This window comes from Micropterus salmoides, unplaced genomic scaffold (genome assembly GCF_014851395.1).
Source record: "Micropterus salmoides isolate LMB-PRFRI ecotype aquatic unplaced genomic scaffold, ASM1485139v1 Ms_hic_scaffold_2, whole genome shotgun sequence".
Taxonomy (NCBI): domain Eukaryota; kingdom Metazoa; phylum Chordata; class Actinopteri; order Centrarchiformes; family Centrarchidae; genus Micropterus; species Micropterus salmoides.
Genome location: NW_024041150.1, coordinates 54,964,050 through 54,981,620, shown reverse-complemented (window position 1 = coordinate 54,981,620; position 17,571 = coordinate 54,964,050). Strand labels below are relative to the sequence as shown.

Here is a 17,571-nt window from a genome sequence, read left to right as displayed (position 1 = left end):
GACTCAGCTATAGGCATGTGGAGAATGAGGCTGCATACACTTTGGGTGATAACACTATCGATCATGGTAACTTTCTGGAACAGATTGTGTTATTAGGCAAGTATGATATGTGCCTTAGAGAACATTTGAATGACTGCATTGAGAAAAGCAAGAAGTTGCATCAGTCCAGTGGATCAAGAGGTAGAGGGTCTCTCGTCACCCTACTCTCCAAAACAACTGTCAACTCAGTGATTGATGCAATTGGCCATTTCATTCAAGAGAGCATCACCAGTGATGTCCAGAGAGCTGGGATGTTCAGCTGGACACAACCCAAGACATCACAGGTTATGATCAGTGTTCAGTAATTATCAGGTATGTTACTGAGGCTGTGCAGGAGAGGCTTGTCTCCATAGTGAGGTGAGAAGCATCCACGGGGCAGTACTTTGTAAACTTGCTTTCTGGAGTTTTAGAGCATCTGAATCTGGACAAGGCCATGTGCATTGGGAATGCAACAGATGGTGCTTCAAATATGCAGGGCCAGTACAAAGGCTTTTCAGCACTTATGACTGCCCAGTCTCCAACTCATGTGCATGTGTGGTGCTATGCACACATACTTAATCTTGTGCTTGCTGACACAACACAAAGTGTCATTGAAAGTGGATCACTCTTTAATTTACTTAATGACATAGCTGTGTTCATCAAGGACTCCTATCACAGGGTTAATCTGTGGGAGAAACAAACCCAAGAAGAGACAAGACACAGACGCCTCAGTCCAATAGGTGAGACACGGTGGTGGGCCAAGCATGATGTCCTCCAAAAAATCTTTGGACATTTTGGAAAACCAGATGATGGCCTCTTCATTGATGTAGTGCTCACGCTGGAAGCCATTGAAAAGAGGGAAAAAGAAAAGCCAGCTGTTCGTGCCAAAGCACAAGGCTTTAAAGTGTCTCTTGAAGCATAAAACTGTCTTAACAGCACAGATATTTCTTAGTGTTTGAGCAAACAACTCCTCTGTCGAAGTACCTCCAGTCAACGGCGATGGACATTCTCTCTGCCCATCATATGGTGACTGCCACACAAGATAGCCTCAAAAGTAGCTGCAGACACATTTGTGAAACAGACAAATCAGAAACTCGAGGAGAGGGAGGACAACACAGACATGGAAGTGGAGGCTGCACTACCTGTAAAGAGAGCCAAGAAGAGAAAACGCATGGCCAGAGAGATGACTGAAGATGAGTTGCAAATCAATGCTGAGAAAACAACACCCTCCTGGACACAGTTATTGAAGCAATCCACAGACGATTTGTCACAAATGGCCCTCTTGTTGCGGATTTGGCATGGTTGGACCCCAGGAAGTTTAGCCAGGTCAGAACAGTTTCTCTTCCTAGTAATGCACTTCAAAACCTCAGCACATGTCTCCTCAAATTTGACAGCAGGGCTACAGTAAATAACCTTCAGTCAGAACTGAAAAGTTTTGCAGGACAGTGGGAAAGGCTTAAGACATCACATGTAGATGACTACAGGACCAGAACAGCAAAGGACAGATCTGAAGAATGGGACGAAGAAAGTGAAATTGTGACCAAAAGCTGTGATTCTTGCAAAAATTGCCCACTGTGCTGCTATCAAATTCTCAGGCGGTTCAACATGCTGTCTGATGCCTACTGTCTCCTTGGGCTGGCATACAAGTACCTGCTGACCCTCTCTCTCACTCAGGTTGCCTGTGAAAGAACATTCTCTACACTCAAGTTCATTAAAAGCAGACTCCGAAGCAGCCTGTCTAGAAACAGGCTTGAGATGTTTATGCTGATGGCCACTGAAAAGGACATTCTCATGTCATTGGACTCCGACATGGTCATTGACAGGGTAGCTGAGAAGAGTGACCTGCTAAAGCTGCTGTTGTAACCTGGTGGGGTGAAATAAAATTATGAAAACATTCCTAATTATGTTTCAGTTAAGATTAAATTCAACTTTATTGTTGTTGCCTAAAAGTACAGTCAAATGAATAGGTTTTGTCTATCTTCACTTCAAACAAGTCATGTGCTCAGAAAATGCTTAGAATGTGTACATCTTAATAGGTTTTAATGCATAAGACAGTAGATAGAATAAATATTAGATAATATAAATATGAGAGTTTTCTTACAGCCTTAATCTGTCATTGTTTCGTTTCAGACTGTCAGTCAATTTTGGAAGCCTGAAGTGGGTTCATTTTAAGTAAGTACTATATAGAATATGATTCAACCATTTCTCTAGAGTAAACATACCAGTAGTGTCATCGTCTAAAAAAACCCATTAAGTGCAAGTCTTTCTCACCCTTCGCTGTCTGTCCTTTCTCTTCTTAAAGGTTTCCATATGTTAAGATATGTTCAGTGTTGCTGCTGTGGAAGTGTTGTGGTTGACTTTTTATTGATGCAGTGAGTAAATAGTCTTTGGTGATACAATTCAATCACAATCTGTCCTTAACAGATTTTAATATTTATCTAATCGTTGTTCCTCTCTGTCCTGTTTTTTCAGGGTCTAATCATTCTTTAAGAGGTTCTCTAGACCATGCGACTTTTTAAGTTCCTACGTAAGTACTACTGTATATGATTCAGCTATTTTTGTGGAATAAAGATACAAGTAGTGTGATCATATGAGCAAGTCCAACAAATGCCATTGTAGCCCAGGCTTAATAATGAGAAACACTATTTAGCTGTCTGACCAAGTCACTAAGGGTTACCTTTTATTTTTCTCAGCATCTTTGATGGGCTTGTAAGTTAGCAAATGGGTGGACGTTATGATGCAGTGAGCTGACCAATCAGCTGCCAGCTATGTTCCGTTACAATTACGCCTCTCGGTCTCTGCACCTTCTTTTGGCGCCTGTACCTGAGCGTAGGAGGCTGCGTTTTCCCCTCGGTAAGACGAGAAACGACATGGAGTGAATTAAACAAATTCTGTGATCATTATCGCTTATACTGACTATACCCTGTTGTAATATAGAGAGTAAATGAGAGCTGTGCCTGAATCCACTGTTGTCACGGAGCTAAAGGCGGTGAATTCTGCTAAAATGGTGAGTTGTTTACCTTGCGCTAGGCCTTTGAGTTCGCTAGCGTCCATGTTAACAGGACAGGCTTTTGAGGCCCATTTGTATTTAATCTAGCCTGCTGAGTTTACTGGGAGTTCGCTAGCATTTATGCTAATCGGTGAAGCTATGCAAAGGTGCTAATTGTGTAAAGCTAATGTGAGACTGCTGTATTCGTATGCTAATAGGGTAATTAACCACAATAAGCTAGCGGAATACTCTTTAATGCCTGTGAAAATTACAAATTATTTTGTTTGTGGATTATAAAAGGAATTGTTACCTTTCCATGTTGTTGCTAAATGGTTACTTTGAAAAAATAATGATGTTAAAAACTGTTGTTACTGGAAGTTAAAGAGGTAAATTTTTAGTGCATTCTTTCCACTGTTACCGGTGCAGAGGGGGATAAATAGCACGCTAACACCTTAATGCCTCTAATTTGAAGTAATATGATTTGATCAATGTTTATATGCAATGCCTGCAGTTTATTTATGACACTGTTAATGTTACTTAGGGTTCATAAAACTTAGTGTTTATGTCAAGGATGTAATTTTTGATGTACATGTACTTTTGATAATTGAGAAAGTCATACTTTTTATATATAAGAAGAAACAAGAAGCTGTTGTACAATGAGAGAGCGATTTTGATATTGCATTATATTATTTTATTTTATAGTAGCCTGTAGCAGTCCATGTATTCGCTGAATGGTAATTGAGAGAAATGATTTGGCCTTGTTTATAGGTCAGGTTTTGGTAAAGAGTTGGAAGCCTTGTGCAGCTGAGATCCATTCCACGGAGTGATGCCAATCTACACGTTCCAGACGTTTTTACAGAGCTTTGTGGATTCCCAGTCTAGGTGGCTGGGTGGCGAGCCAACCGTGTTTGTGACTCTGACTTTAGACGGATTGCCAGGATCTTCCTCATCTTCATGGTGGTAGGACAAACACTAACACAAACTTAAAAGGGCCCCAACGGTGAGAAATGAACTCTTGTCAATAAAGGCAAGTGGAACTAAGGATGAACTGAGCTCAACAAAGTTAAAAGGAAAGTTTTTTTTGTGCGCACTTTATTATTTTAGTTTGTTATTTTTCATACCTGCTTTCTTATGTATGTACCATCCCTGTGTATTTAATACACTTAATGCAAACTGTCATTCGGGTGTGGTATTCTTTTTATTGACATTCAATTCTCAGGCTCTTAACAATTTAGTGACTTCTGATTCTGGTCCACATTGATGATAAGACTACTTTAGACTATTACACCTATGTACATTATTACTACCTCGTGATAAGGGTTACACCATTCTTTCTCACCCTTCTCTGTCCTTTTTACTTGTGTCCTGTTTTTCAGGGTCCCATCATAATTTCTTAAGAAGTAAGTACTGTATATGATGTCAGTATTTTCCAACATTTTCTAAATACTGTACCAGTACTGTGTAAAATGCCATCAAAAAGTCAATTAAGTGTTATTCTTTTTCACCTTTCTTTCTTTGTCTCCTTTCACTTTTTAAAGGCTGCCATGTTAAAAAAAATATTTTGTGCCGCCATGCTGTCTGTTGATGTGGTAAATAAATAGTTTATGAAAATACCACTAAATCTGTCATTTATTAATTTTAATATTCATTAATGATCATGTCTCACCTCTAGTCTTCTCTGTCTTAATTTCAGGTTTCCACCATGTGTTGTAGATAGTTCAGGAGGAGGTTAACTTGACCAAGCAGTCTTTTGTTTTCCGCTAATTACTGTTTAGAATACCAGAATAGGGAGGATGATGTAGGTTTAAGTTTATTAGATTGATACATATATACCAACAAGACAGTGTACATCGCTGTCAGAACAGCGTTTGTTTTCATTCAAAGGCTTTATGGCTTTGCCAATAATACTTGGTGGGCCGGTCTCTAGTCAAAATGCCCGGGCCGATTTTTTGTCCAGCCCTGTCTATAACTATAATTTTCAGGACCAATTAGAGTTTCAGACCTTGGGAGTGAGGACATTTTGTCTGTCCTCACTTTGGGACAGACCTAAAAGAGTGTTTTAGGGTGAAGATTAAATAAGGTTTAAGTTCAATGAAGGTTTGGGTCATTTAGTTGTGATGGTTAAGAGTTAGGGACAAAGCTATACTGTGAGAGACAGAGAGAGCTCTCTGCTGGCTGTTGACTCCAGAGCGCCATCATGAGGTCAGTCTGTGTTTCTGTTTCTTTTGTTTTTAATTCAAAGAAATCTCAACATCTACTGAACAGACTGATATTTTTGCACATGAATTTAAATACTTCCAGTAGTGGAGTGTAATAAGTACATTTACAAGTTCATACAAAGATGATCTAGTTAGTAATCCATTATGCTTCCTCATCTCTGTTGGGTCTGTGGTCACTTTTCCATCAGGGAGGCGGAGACACACCATTTGTTTTTTCAAAACTGACTTCTCTAAATTAAAGAAAGTGGATTGTGCATCTACAGGTGCATTTCAGAAATTTGAATATCTTGCACAAGGTATTTTTATTTTCATAATTTAAGTCAAAAAGTGGAACTTTCTCGAGTCAATCACAAATTTTAAATTCCTTCTCTAACATTTATTTTTAAAGTAACACACAACATTTTACATAATATTTGTTCTTGATGTTTTTCTTTATTGAAACAATGAACAAAAAAATGAAGCAACTGTTTCATTTAACAACCCATTTATTTTTCTTAAGTGAAGAAATAATTTTCTCAATAAAACATTTTCCAGCAAGTTTGCATGACAATACAACAAGGTATAGTTCACCCTAAGACTCATTTTGTTATCAATTACTCACCCTTTTGTCAATAGAAGGATTGGTGAAGTTTTGTTAACATCCGTGTTCTTCTGCGAGTTTGAGACACATTTTTTTTCCACTCAACTGCAGTGAGCGGTATCTTAGCTTCAAACGTCCAAAAATACATCAATAATCAATAAAATGTCTCCATGCTGCTTGTCTGAGTGTCCTGTAGCTCACACATGCCAAGACGTTTGTAAAAAACATTACAAACGTGTGTTCAGCTTAGTTTGCTCTGCTGCTCGTCCCATGCGTGCTCCTTCCAACGCCACACACTACTAGTAACACTACTAACTTTCCATCCTAAACATTTGAAATAATTTCACTAAGTTTAGGAAGTTTAGAAATTTTGTCTTTGAATCATACAAAAAGGAGAAGACTGCCAACTGAGGAGGAAAGAGGAAGCGTTCAATCACATCCCCAATACAACTCTATGGGAAAAGCCCGTAACGGCAAAGATGGCGGTTATCCCGCCCCTCCCGCTAAAAAGCCAATCATCTGCTTTAAACAGCCAAAACGGGAATCATATTTCAGCCAATCGTGTGGTTCCACTGACGCATGCTTAGTAGAAGTATAACCGGTGGGGAAAAACTCTTTTTAAACATTATTTTGGGGCAAAGTCGTCAAACTTTTTCAGGGATTTTTATCAGATTTTACTGCTGATTCTATTCATGTAGTTTTTATGTCCCAGTGACCAGTGAAAGCTCAGTTCTGGCTCTCTCCCCATTCATTCAGATAGGAGCCTGGTTTTGTTAGTATGAAATTGCTGCCCAGAAGCGTTGCCAAGATGGCTGCCGAGTGGCATGACTTGCCTAAAAGGACTTTGGTACCGATAACAGCTGAGGTTTGCACTCGCTTGTACACGCACAAACAACCTGTAGTAAATCTGGCCTTATGGACCTTATGCACAACTCTAGTGATTCCTGAACTTTATTTCCTGTCTCTCAGTATTGGAAACACTGAATAATACAGAGAAGAGAGGACAGAGGAAAGAGAGAAGGGAGGATGGACGAGGAGAGTGGAAGAAAGAGAAGGGGAGAGGAGAGGAGAAAGGAGAGGTAATCATTACCCCAAATTTCACTCTGGTTTTCATGTCAGGAATATGATTTAATTCACTGATATTTTAGATTTATTTCTTATGAGATATTGAGTTAATTTAGAGACTTTTAGGAATGCATTCCCACTCATGCACTGTGTAATAAGCCATATAGTTTAATTACAACTATGAAAATATCTATTTGCCATCTCCAATTGAAAGAACCACCAGAATGCACTTACAATAAAGACGACTTATTGAAAGGATGCATTTTGTTTCTTTTATTGAGTTGTTATAAAAGACAATGATCAGCCTTCGGTATCCAACACACTTGATTCTGTCAATTTTTATTTGTTTTTGCTTTTCATGCATTATACAAAATTTCATCAAGCAATTTACAATTTTATCATTCAAGTAAACTTATTGATTGTTTAAATACATAATTTGGTAAATTTAGATAAAAATTTGGTTCTTTTTATCGTATGAATACTGGGCTGGACCCGAATATTCGACCGCTGGGTACACATTCGATTTTCAATTATGAGATTCGATTACTGAGGGTTTTTTCCGCGCGCCTGACCTTCGCCGACAGCAGTGAACGTAACGCTCCAGTTCACAAAGGGAACACGAAATGAAGCCCTCAGCTGTGTGGGAGCACTTTAAACTGAATGATGACAGCAGTAGTGTGGAAGTTATGGTGTTTATTGATTTTACAATTGCTTAATTGCATTACAGATCAAAACAGTCAAAACTATGATATCCTGGATCTGCATTGGTTGGTCCTCTGAGGGCATTACTCTTAACTGCTTCAAAGTAACTGTATGCATTGAAACTTTAACTCAACCTTTCCTAAACTATCGGTTGGGACCCAAAGTGAAATGTCAATTTTGTGAATTTATTTTCCTCAGTTCAGCTCAGGTGCGTCTCTCTCTACCTCTATTTTTTACCCTCTCTCCATTTCTCTCCCTGACTCTCACAGACTCAAACACAAAAACCTTTTTTGTTCTCATGTAAACAATTAAATGTGACTAATTTCAAAGTTCAGTTTCCTATTTCTGCGGGAGGCGAAGGTTGAATATATGTTTGAGCTGAAGGTGCAGTTTTTGAATACACATGCAACAACTTCAAATCTCCTCAAATGGCTTCCAAGATATTCAAAATATTGCCTCTCTGAATAAAAACAAGCGGAAAATTTTGAATCTGGAAAATACAGACAGAAATAAATCAAATCTCATCTGAACTAGATTTTCATATCAGCATAAAAGTCAGCTTAAAACTAAGAATGAGAGGTGCATAGGGTTTTAGATTTACCTTACATTAGCCGTTCAAATCAGATATTGTAGCAGGAGAACTTTTCTGGTGGAGGCTGTAAAATACAAAGAAATCTATTAATGCATCATACTCAAAGCTACTTTAATGCCAGGCATAATGGAGAATCATCAGATTGTCCTTTCAACTTTTGTATGCATTACATTTTATGCAGCGCAACACATAACTTCATAAATCAAAATATATTCTGCTTCATTTTAATTTGGAATAGTACAGTGAGGAAAATAAGTATTTGAACAACCTGCTATTTTGCAAGTTCTCCCACTTAGAAATCATGGAGGGGTCTGAAATTGTCATCGTAGGTGCATGTCCACTGTGAGAGACATAATCTAAAAAAGAAATCCAGAAATCACAATGTATGAGTTTTTAACTATTTATTTGTATGATACAGCTGCAAATAAGTATTTGAACGCCTGTCTATCAGCTAGAATTCTGACTCTCAAAGACCTGTTAGTCTGCCTTCAAAATGTCCACCTCCACTCCATTTATTATCCTAAATTAGATGCACCTGTTTGAGGTCGTTAGCTGCATAAAGACACCTGTCCACCCCATACAATCAGTAAGAATCCAACTACTAACATGGCCAAGACCAAAGAGCTGTCCAAAGACACTAGAGACAAAATTGTACACCTCCACAAGGCTGGAAAGGGCTACGGGGAAATTGCCAAGCAGCTCGGTGAAAAAAGGTCCACTGTTGGAGCAATCATTAGAAAATGGAAGAAGCTAAACATGACTGTCAATCTCCCTCGGACCGGGGCTCCATGCAAGATCTCACCTCGTGGGGTCTCAATGATCCTAAGAAATGATCCATCCGAACATGTTGGGACCTGTTGGTCAGAAAGTCCAATAACCTGCAGACAGAAGCTCTGATGCCCAGATCTGTGAGTTTGGTGATTAACAGAAGGGATGACAGTGTTAAATGCTGAGCTGAAGTCTATAAACAGCATTCTAGCGTATGTGTCTTTGTTGTCCAGGTGTGAGAGGACAGTGCTATGGAGACTGCATCTTCTGTGCTTCTGTTCTTGCGGTAGGCAAAATGGTGGTGGTCCAGGGTGGGGGGAAGACAGGATTTGAGATGAGCCAGATTCAGCTGCTCTAAGCAATTTAGTTAGTGAGCTGGATTGACTATTATAATGACATTGTTGTCACTCTTTCTACCAATAGGCCGCAGCAAGTAACATTACTGTAGTGAATGGTTCTTCTACTGTGTTGTTGTCCTAAGCTGTTATTTTACATTATTGTTTAAAATGTGAATCACGTAAGTTGAATGTTGCAAAGCAAACAGCGGCAGGTCCAAGCTAAAGTAGCTGCTCCTGCCTTACATCAAAGCTAGTAAAAACAAACTTGTCCACATTTGCTTTTTACCGTTACATCTTTTCTTGCAGGTTAAAACCAACACTTTGATATGATACCGGCGGTACACAGGATAGTAACATGGGTCGCGTTAGCTGGTGAAGTAATGTGGAAATAGATACAACTTTGCACCGGATAAGGTTAGAAACTGCTCTGTGTTAGCCGGCGAGCTAACGTGAAACTCTCTGTGACTCCAGCCTTTCTGATGTTTTCACTGACATCCTCTGTATATGGTTTGGCCTGACAGTCTCCATCACATTAACCTTTATAACCATAGATTAGAGATTCTTCCTTCTTGCTCCACATCTCATTGGAAATAAATGGTGGGACCCGAGCGATGCAGACAGAAAGCGCCGCCAGCAGGGAAGCCAGAACAAACCACTGTGGTGCTGGGCTGCAGCACCACCCTCACCCCATGCTTTAGAGACAGGGGCGGCTTCTCTGAGGACCACTTCCCCTCCAACAAACACAGCTTACTGTCGACCAAAAACACCCAAACACACACAGTAAACACAGTAGGAGAAAAAAGGGAAGTCTCACTCACAAACTCTCAGCCACACTCACCAACACCAGACTCCCAGCATGCACAGAGAGAGAGGTACAAAACAGAGGGCTAGAGAGATGCAGCGGTTGTGTAAAAGATTCCAGTATCCGTAGAGTCATCCGGACAAACAAGGACTGTAAGTACAAGGATGGAAGGATAATGGTAACAGGGACAAGGCCTGAAGAAAACCTCCTTTGTTTCTGATGTTTATCTGGTCATCATTAAAGGGTCAAACCTCCAGAGCTCTGCTGCTGTTGTTAACCACATTCTCACAGAAACACTTCCTCTTCAGATCTCTGAACAAAAAGAGCTGCAAAGATAAAATGAGGAACCAGCAGATCTCAGAGCAGTAAAATATCATCTTATCTGTGTTCTTCAGCAGCTGCTACAGTATCACCATATTGCACCATGGACATCAGGAGTCAGATTCTGGTGGGAGAGGAGTTTGACTCTTCACCTGTCTGTTCATGTGTGCTGTCAAACATCACCATGGATCCTGTCTGTTTTCTAATAAACACTGAAGAAAACAAGTTGCATCATTGCAAACATTTACCTTAACTAACAATCTTCTCACGTTCAACTTCCTCTTCTTCTTTTCGGGAGATAAAACACGTCACAAACAGACAAAGTGTGAACTCTGATGGCTGCATCTCATGTTGCTGATCAAGAATTTGGGGTCTCTGTCAGTCACTGTGGATGAGATAAAAATTACATTTCAAAAATGTGAAAGTTGTAACAGAGTTTTTGGCTGTTTGGACATCAACAAGAAATTCAGAGAGACTGAAATCTAAAACAGACTAAAAGTCACTATGAGGAAGTGACATCATCCTAACCACAGGAAGTAGCTGCAGCGTCTCTCTACTAAAGCACTAGTTTAGAAACTCAGACAGTTCTGAGCACGAGAACAAGAGACAGAAGAAGGAGAGACTCAGAGAATCATGATGGTTGAGTTCAAATGGATTTCTTTATTTCTTCCAGCGGTGCTTCAGTTTACAGGTAAGAATACATATATCACATATATAAATGGAAGGCACATTGTAAAAAATAACTTGATCAATATTATTAAAGATTCTTTATTAGCTACATTTGATTTAACTAAGAAAACCAAATCTGTTGTTTCTAATGTGGTGAGTTTAGTGAACTCTTGGAAACTAAGGATAAAGAAATAATCGTCACTAACTATGAACATAACAGACATTTTCTCATTTCACTTTATTTTTCATCATTTTCTCAACAGCAGCAGCTGGAAAACTTCCCCTCTCCTTCACTGTCAGAGTTGGAGATGAAGTCACTTTGCCTTGTGAAAATGTGATAGACGGTCAGCAAAACTGTGAATATACTACATGGATCGTTTTTGATTTACGATACACAACAACAGTAGAGCTGGTTAAACTTGGGCAGATTGGTGAAAACGCCAAATCTAAATCAGACAGACTGAGTGTTACAGAGAACTGTTCTCTGATTATAAAGAAGGTCACAGTCGAGGATGTTGGTCGTTATTACTGCAAACAGTTCATATCAGGACAACATCAAACTCCAGACTCTCTGTTTTATCTGTCTGTTATTACCAGTGAGTATTTCCATCATAATGTTTTCAGCTCAAACTGTCTTGTTAGAACAATATACTGAAACATTACAATAATTATGATCACAGTGATGAAGTTAACTTTACTCTTGTTGTCTTTCTCTCACAATATCTCCATCTTCACCAGTGACTGAACGTAAGGACGCTGATAAGGTGACGTTAAACTGCTCTGTGTTGAAATATGGACAGTTCTGTAGACACACAGTGAAGTGGCTGTATGAGGGTAAAGATGTGGACAAAGACATGAAGACATCACAGTCTGGCTGCTACGCCGCTGTGTCTTTCCTGGATTCTCATTTTAGTTACAAATCAAAGTCTAACTTGAAGTGTGAAGTGACAGATGGTTACTCTGGAAAAGTGCAGCTGTTCACCTTCAGCCCTCAGTCCTCAGGTGAGAAAACAGGTGAGAATATGCTGAGCTGTACCAAAACATTTGTTTATCTGATGACTTTTAAGATGACATCATTCTTTCTCATTTAGTGACAGCAGATGGTAAACATGAGGGATTTTCTAACTGAACAGTTTCTTGAGTTGTGTTATTTCATTCATGCAGGTGACGCACAAACAACAACAACTGAAAACACAAAATCACTTACAGCCACAACAACAACCAATGATGCTTCAACAAAACTACAAGGTAGTAACTCATCTTTCTCTAGAGTCTCTCTGTCTTCCTGTCAGCCTCTTTCTCTCCACATACTGAACTAAAACAAACTTTTTTATTGATTTTATATGTTGATTTTTAAGTTATAAAGCCAGTCATCAAAGTATAAATCATAAAATGGAAAGTGATTACATCTCTCTCTCTCTCTGTCCTCTTCTGGAGTCTAAAGTCTGAATGTCAGAGCGACACTCGGCTGTGGGTGGAGATATTCTCTTATTCAGTCAGTCTCACTTACTCTACTTACTTGTAGGCTGCCTCCCTCCCCTCTCTCTCTCCTTCCATCCCTCTCTTTTTCTCTCTCTCTCTCTCTCTCACCCCAACCGGTCGAGGCAGATGGCCGCCCACCCTGAGCCATGGTTCTGCTCGAGGTTTCTGCCTCTTAAAAGGAAGTTTTTCCTTGCCTCTGTCGCCTAGTGCTGCTCTTGGTGGGAACTGTTGGGCATCTGTAAATAGCATCATAGAGTACGGTCTAGACCTGCTCTTTTATGAAAAGCGCTGTGAGATTTTATTTTTAATATATTTTTGTTTTTTAAACACACACACACACATACACACGCTTATTGTTTTATTTATTTATTTTATTTTATTTTTAATATTTTTTTATTTTTTTAACACACATACACACACATGAATGGTTATGAGTGTATATTGTACTGCTAACTGCTCTATGCCAAATTCAAGGTTCTTAGAAGAACCTTGTTCTTAAGGGGGGATGTTACGACCCCTTCCTTCTCCTGCAGGAGGCTGCAGGCAGGGAGGCTGATTGGGCTGCACCTGTGCAGCTCTCTTCAGAGCTTATTTAGCCAGGACTGATCAGTGTTTTGTCTTTTGTTCGACTTACAGGCACAACAACCAACGATACTGCAACAAAACTACAAGGTAGTAACTCATCTTTCTCTGGAGTCTCTCTGTCTTCCTGTCAGCCTCTTTCTCTCCACATAATAAACATATTAATCTAACGTTTTATTTTAGTCTTTTATTTAGTTCTTAATTATTATTTTTTTCTGTTCTACAGCTCGTGCAGATTGTTCTGCTCTGGACTACATAATGTTGGTTATGCGTGTGGCTGAACTCCTCCTAATTACTGTGATTACTGTTCTTCTCATCAGAGCTCGAGGTGAGAACATTCAGACCAACATTTGTTCACCCTGATTAACATAACCTGTAAGTTTAGAGCTGAATATTTCTCTGTGATTTATTTACCTGGTAACCAGAGACTACCTGACAACAACACAGTGACCTACAGCAGCGTGAAAGCTTCCTCTTCTTCTGCTGGAGCCTCAGCTGATCCCAGCGACCTCTACGCCACCGTCAACAAACCAAACAAATAAGAGACCACAGTGTAGTTACAGCTCATATCATTACAGGTAATTTACACTGAGAACTGATAAATGTTTTATTATTTGAATTATTTTATGATAATATATGGGACATTTAGCTTGATGAACTTGCTGTCAGGCACTTTAATGTGCTAGTGCTGTGTTGTAGTTAAACATGTATTAGTTTTTACTGTTATTTCTGTATCAGCTGTTATTGTTTGATATGCAGTCATTTTAACACCTATATTTCTGTAGAGGTTTAACACCTCCAGAGCTCTTCACACCTTCAACAACTTCTTCTTCCTTTCATGTGGTGAAACGGGTCATTGACACAAATAAAGTGTGAACTTTTTGTGACAATGCTAAATGGTAAGTAAAGGCTGTTAAATGCTTCCTTTCTTAGCTCCTTTAGCAAAGGCTACACTGGACAGTTCTTTATGAAAGGAAAAGAGATAATGCTTTCCCACAATTCCTTGCAACAGCAGCCTGTAGAGCGACTCGCCATTAGTTTCACCACGATAGACACCCATAAATGTACAGGAGCATCTAAAAAAATTACAATATCTTAGAAAAGTTTATTTGAACTGAACCAGACTGAGAGATTAAAGGATCAGGAAACATTTGCAGGTGTTTTGAATTGATTCTCAGGTCAATTTTATATATTATATTTATAACTTTAATTATAATATGAATTTAAAAAACTGAGATGCACCTGTAGAAACAACAGAGCATCTATTTAACAAATGTATAAAATATCAAAAGCACCCATCCCAGGAAACTCTATATTTATGTTTGAGTATAATTCACTCAACTTTCTCTACTTGTATATTGATTTTGTTATTATATTGTGTCAGCATTTTAATCCTTTTTGTTTTTTCAGCAGTATCTATGTTGTTGTTACTTCCTATGAGCAGCCTAACTGATGGTTAAATGTACCAAATGAAACATCCTTTCTTAGGAGTGTGATTCTGTGTTGGACAGGAAACCTTTTGAAGTGAGCAGCATTGAGTTTGTCACTGTACTCATCTTCCGCGTGTTATAAATAAAGTTGGTTAAAAAGAAGCTGGTGTAAGTGCAGCCTGGTTCTCTGAGCACCGCGGTTGTCTTTTATGAATTCTCCTTCACATCTTTCCTTGACCTCATGACGTTTTCCATCAAAGTCAAGGAAAAGTGTTTAGGAAAGGACAGAGGATGGATTTTTTTTACCATTACAATGTTTGTATTTATTAATGTTTCATGGTTTTATGTTATGTTGTGAGGACAAACATGACCACAGTTTCCAGGTTCAGTTCGTCCACAGACACATTTTAAATCTCCAAACATGCTGAACAAAGAACAGCCTGAAGATTATTGAAATAATTATTGACTTTCTCCCGTTCTGTGTGTCTGTAATTATAATTTTCAGGACCAATTAGAGTTTGAGACCTTGGGAGTGAGGACGTTTTGTCTGTTTCTCACTTTGGGACAGACCTTTAAAAGAGTGTTTTAGGGTGAAGATTAAATAAGATTCAAGTTCAATGAAGGTTTGGGTCATTTAGTTGTGAATGTTAAGAGTTAGGGGCAAAGCTATACTGTGAGAGACAGAGAGAGCTCTCTGCTGGCTGTTGACTCCAGAGCGCCATCATGAGGTCAGTCCTTTATGTTTCCTCATCTCTGTTGGGTCTGTGGTCATCTTTCCATCAGGGAGGCGGAGACACACCATTTGTTCTTTTTCAAAACAGCGGACTTCTGGGTGTGGTTGGGGCATGTGAGGGACGACCCATGAGATGACTTCTTTTTCACAATTTATTGGCTCCTGTAGAACACAATGCACATATTAATGGCCTTCTGGCTTCCTCTTACTGCACATCTGCTTCCCAAACACACAAAAATACAGCGTTTACTCAAGGAAAGAGACGCTGACATCTCCGACGAGCTACATTGGTCACATGACACAGCCCGCATGCTGAGGTAAAAATGGCGGCTAGAAAGTTAAAATCAAAGCATTGCTAAAACTTATTTTAACGGTCGAACTAACACAAAACTGCTACGTAAATCACTGTATTGACATCAGACAACATGTGTTGTAAGTTATAACGTAAATGGTTCACTTTCCAAAGTAAACAGTACGTTAACCCAGCAGCACTTTTCCACACAACTTAGCCTTCGCAGTGCAAAACGAGACTGAGGGAAACGGAGCACTACGGAAGATTAGGAGGTACAGAAGGGATAGTGTGCAGCTAGGATCATTTTCACAGGGAACATTAGCAAAAATAAAGATGAATGAAAAATAACTCAATAAAATAAATAAAAATAAAATTCACAATTATTCAATAAAAACATTAAATGATAAATAAATTCCACAGATGCAAATTTGAAAATAAGAATCATTAAAGTGCATTTTTAACTCCGTTACACAGACAGTAACTGATGGTGCGTTCAGGGTACGGCTGCAGCTAATGATTATTTTAGTATTCAAAGCTTCTATAGATTATTTCAACGATTCATCGATGCGTCGTTTAAGAAGTACTTTTGCTTTGCGGTGGCGCCCCCCCTGTAACAGGATCAGCTGTGCTCGTTTATATGATATATATTTATTAGTCCTGTCGGAAATTCAGTGTGTCATACAACAAACATCAGACCAACAACCAGACAGCTGCTTTACAAACACAAACATCACAGTACAAGTTATACTAAAGGCTCGTGCAGGCTACACGACTTTCAGCTGTTCACACAACTTGACGGCAGTCTTGAAGTCGTTGTGGCGTTCACACTACTTTACTGATCGGTGACAGGGACAAACACTACAAGAGCTGACAGCGGCTGTGTCACCTGACGCAGGTCTCCAAACCACGTTTTATCAAGAAAACACATGTGAAATGTGAAACAGGAAATGAGCGATCCTGCACATGAAACAGCTGTTTGTTATTATAAAGACAAAGAATCTGGGTGAAAGGATGGATTAGCACAGGCAGGTAGCAGAGAGAGCTGGAGGGGAGTTAAAAGGTGCAGCTCCCCGACACCCAGTTAACTCCTGACTGTGAGGTTACAACTCACGGCCCAAAAAGGAGAACAACAAACGCATGTAGTCACATTTTTAGCTGAGGACTGCAGCTGACTTTGGCTTCAACTCAACAATCAGTCATGATTTCAGTTAAATGTTACAGTTGCTGTTACTGTTACCTTGACTATCCTCTGACGCAGGTCCACCCTTGTTCACCTCTTCTCTTCACCAGCCAACCTATCCCTCACCTACTAATCATAATAGCTCCCCACAGTGGCCAGGAGGCTGTACTGCCCCATTACTAGGCACTACTGATGTCCACACTATACCTGTTGTGACTAGTATCAGAATCAACAAAATGACTCCCTGTAACACAGCTGACTTGTCAAACTTGATAACTGTTCCTTGCATTTCAAAACTGGCATTGGGGTCTGCCACTAATATTTGTTCAAAGGGTCAAAAAGGGTCAGCGCAAAATCTGGATAGTTTGCCTTTGAAAATAGCCTTGGTGAATGTACAATCAATCTCAAACAAAACTTTCATCCTAAATGATTTCTTTTTATCACGTGATTTTCTATGTGTAACTGAGACTTGGCTTAATATTGGTGATCTAAGTCCTCTTTCTGAACTCTCCCCCAGTGACTGTAATTATTTTAGTTCTCCCAGAACAACAGGTAAGGGTGGAGGCTTAGCGACTAGCTGTGAGGTGCAAGTACTTAAAGTTGAATTGGCCTGCCCATTACTTTGTGCACTTGTGTATAGACCACCAAAGTACAATAACAAATTTTATAGCTTTTTATCATTGTTTGTGGCCAACTTTGACAACATTTTAATCCTTGCTGATTTTAACATTCATGTCTGTTGCCCTTCAAAGCCATTGGTTAGCCAGTTTCTGCAACTCGTGGACTCATTTAATCTCTCTCAGTGGGTT

At 39.4% G+C, this 17,571-nt stretch overlaps 2 long non-coding RNA genes across 2 annotated transcripts; both read left to right on the top strand.

Moving 5' to 3' along the window:
• The first annotated feature begins 2,143 nt into the window (after nucleotides 1–2,143).
• LOC119912775 lies at nucleotides 2,144–4,574 on the top strand. Its single transcript, XR_005446229.1, has 7 exons — nucleotides 2,144–2,190; nucleotides 2,321–2,390; nucleotides 2,491–2,545; nucleotides 2,712–2,871; nucleotides 2,956–3,025; nucleotides 3,776–4,407; nucleotides 4,546–4,574. It is a non-coding gene; the product is annotated as an uncharacterized LOC119912775 (long non-coding RNA).
• An 8,610-nt stretch (nucleotides 4,575–13,184) lies between these two features.
• Nucleotides 13,185–13,612, top strand: LOC119912783. The gene is made up of 3 exons (XR_005446236.1): nucleotides 13,185–13,217; nucleotides 13,354–13,455; nucleotides 13,553–13,612. It is a non-coding gene; the product is annotated as an uncharacterized LOC119912783 (long non-coding RNA).
• Nucleotides 13,613–17,571: the final 3,959 nt, after the last annotated feature.